The sequence below is a fragment of the Leguminivora glycinivorella genome, chromosome 9, assembly GCF_023078275.1.
Source record: "Leguminivora glycinivorella isolate SPB_JAAS2020 chromosome 9, LegGlyc_1.1, whole genome shotgun sequence".
Taxonomy (NCBI): domain Eukaryota; kingdom Metazoa; phylum Arthropoda; class Insecta; order Lepidoptera; family Tortricidae; genus Leguminivora; species Leguminivora glycinivorella.
The window spans coordinates 21602604-21605871 of record NC_062979.1 but is presented as its reverse complement, the minus strand read 5'-3'; the positions used below and the strand labels follow the sequence as shown (position 1 = coordinate 21605871).

The window sequence follows — 3268 nt, the reverse complement described above, 5'->3', positions numbered from 1 at the left end:
CTATAATATAACTCGAATCAGACCTTGCAACAAATACATACCCATCTATTTTTCACAACACAGGATAACTTCATCACTAACAAGAAATCATCACCCCTCGATCATTTACCATTATTTATATCACATCGTTAAAAAAACTCCATTAAAATAGCTCAAAGAAAATGACACATTATAAATGAGTTAATTAACGTTCTATAATAGCACTAACGCGACTTATGTCCCGTTTCCTCGCCTTTTAAATTGGGATACAGGGCGCGTAGACAAGATGTCGATCAACATTAACGAACGACGCAGCATCGAGGAAAGGCATGGGAGAATTCGCACACAACTATTGCAGGCCTACGTCGTACCTACACGCTAGCCGTTCATTCGAATGAACAAGTGTCCGAGGGGCGCCACGCGCCCGCCTTTGTAGTTTTGTGGAACGTACCTACTATTATTCTGAGTTTTACGTAGTAACTTATTAGTATTAGTTAAATAAAGCGTAGGTCTGTACGTTAGCAACTTATTAATAATCTGTGACTCTGTGAATGTGTGTACCTATTAAATAAATGTAAACAAAATCTGCCCTCTGTAGCGTTAATTATTTCTTAGTAAATTATAAGAATTAAAATAAATATATTCTCATATATTTACAACATTTAATCTTGTCGTTATGACAAATAAATAGGAAATGATAAGTATCGACGTCGATACTGTCGATACTATCGACTTTTCCAATCCCGCGTACTTGTTTACGCGATATCGCCGGCGCCATGTTATAACGGTGCCTCGGCCCGGAGAAGAGATCAAACTGCAGCGCGGCGCGCACGTCGCTCGTGCACAGATATGGGCCGCGCCCTTGAATCGTCATGTGTGAATTTCTAATAGTTATATGAAACCATAAAACACATAGTTAATTTATAAAAGGTGCATCTCGTTTGTTACGACACTTCATTACAAATCAAGTGCATATATTCCCCCACTTTGGGTAAGTTTGAACACATACCTATCTTAGTTTTAAGTTTCCACTGCTTCGAAGCTGGTGACCTAGCCATACATTGTGAATGCTATTGCACTATATATGTACATTTTACTTTTAGCCTTTTAGTTTTAATGGGCATAACTTTATTGCATACCTAATACCTATTATGTATAGTCATAACCTTCTAGCCTCCATACTATCGCGCCTTGCCAATAGCAGCCTTACGCTTATGCCTTTAAATCATAATCATCTCCGTTCTGAATCATCATTTATCGACCGCCACAGACAAACTGAATTAGTTTTAATAACTAGGTACTAGAATGCCTTTGTAAATGTGGCGGGACGATCCACGGGTACATTAAGACTTCGGAGCCTAACACAGTGGAATAAAATTCCAGGGACTACTCGACGGGCTCACTACTATCACGCCCGCAAACCTTCACCCTGCCTGGACGCCTCTGCCCACTCGCGTCGAACGCCGCGTCACACGCCACTACCGACGCCAGGACGCCAGGACAGTAACGCTCAGCTACGCTGCGATCCATTTGCCATCACCACCGTAGGCCTACGACCCACGTCCCTAAATAGTCCTAATAAATAGATTTAACACTTTGTAGCCTAGACTTCTTTCTCAGAACTGCCCTAGATACCTATCGCTACACCTCAAATGGCTTCTTATGTCAGTTGTGGGTAAATGAAATATTAGACGACCAAATAAGAAGGTTAAAGACAGGTCACTTAGTGACAGTGCTTGATTTTTGTATTTAGTTGGTTATCCGACAAATTTTGTAATCGACAGAAAATGTACAAATTATGTAAATACTAGCTTTTGCCCGCGGCTTCGCTCGCGTTAGAAAGATACAAAAAGTAGCCTATGTCACTCTGCATCCCTTGAACTATCTCCACTTAAAAAATCACGACAATCCGTGGCTCCGTTTTGCCGTGAAAGACGGACAAACAAACAGACACACACACTTTCCCATTTATAATATTAGTATGGATGTTCATGTAAATAAAGATTTAAAAAAATTTACAAATTATTTATTTACGTTCTTTTAAAGAACCTAAAACTACAGAGTTGGCCTCCATGGCTTAGTTTTTCAGAGCAGAGTAATTATTTATAATCTTAATATTAGTAATTTAGTATTGTTTCAAAATTAAATTTGAAATCAAACATGCTTTCGTAACGTATCCTAGTTATCTCTTCTCCGTGTGTGAAATATGCAGTTGTTTGCCACCGATCGTTGGTATTGGCATTTTGTCTACGCGGTCTGAAGTAGATGGCAAAGATGGCGTGCGGATTAATTAACCTTGACGAAGTTGGTCTGAGGGTGCTTTTAGTTGTATGTAGATATTAGTAATGTATTTAGGTATTTATAATTTTCCTGTGTGGTGACGGGTTAAGAATTTCACCACCCCCTTTCTTCCCGTGGGTGTCGTAGAAGGCGACTATGGGATATGGGTTAAATTGTGGCGTAGGCGAGAGGCTGGCAACCTGTCACTGCAATGTCACAGTTTCGTTTTCTTTCAACCCCTTACTTGCCAAGAGTGGCACTGAAGCTTTAATATTTTCATGTGCTCTGCCTACCCCTTTATAGGATACAGGCGTGATTGTGTTGTGTTATGTTATGTTATAATTTAGTATCTATTGAGAGTTAGAAATAATTTTGGTATACTTAGGTATTTAATAGTATTTTCGTGTTGATAAGAACAGTTATTTGTTATACAAGGGGGCAAAGTTGTTGTTTAACCGCACGTGCCAATATTGATACCCGAGCAAGCGAAAGATTTCAAAATTGCGGAATTGTTGCGAGGGTCTCAAGGCACGTAGGTTAAACAAACTTTGCCACCAAGTGAAACACAAAATTTATCACCACAACAACATGAACAAAATACTGACTATAAAACATCAAACTAAATCAAACCAGTAATCTATTGATTATTTGTGATTCAAAATAATTATGTGTGCTTAGGTAAATTTTACCACTCAGCTCAAGGCATCAAGTTAAACTTTGTATGAAATTACTTTGCACTTGTGGATAAAATGCAATTTTGCTATCCCTTTTCGAATAGCAAAATTGATCTTTACCAGTTGGCGTGGTGAAAAAGATGTTACCTATTTATTATAATATAACATAGGTAAAATAATGTAAAAACCTCTAATATTTTTTCAAATCTAACTTTTTTTTCCTAATACCACTTTTGTCAGCATTAATCGAATTGATTTCAAATTCACGACAAAACGCGTCATTCATATTATAATAATAAATAATGGTTTCCAAATGGATGCTGATCACGACAAAG

The 3268-nt window shown here is 38.1% G+C and overlaps 1 long non-coding RNA gene across 1 annotated transcript; it reads left to right on the top strand.

Annotated features, from left to right (window-relative positions):
* Nucleotides 1–579: 579 nt before the first annotated feature.
* On the top strand, nucleotides 580–1580 carry LOC125229773. Its single transcript, XR_007177449.1, has 2 exons — nucleotides 580–970; nucleotides 1363–1580. It is a non-coding gene; the product is annotated as an uncharacterized LOC125229773 (long non-coding RNA).
* The last annotated feature ends 1688 nt before the right edge of the window (nucleotides 1581–3268 follow it).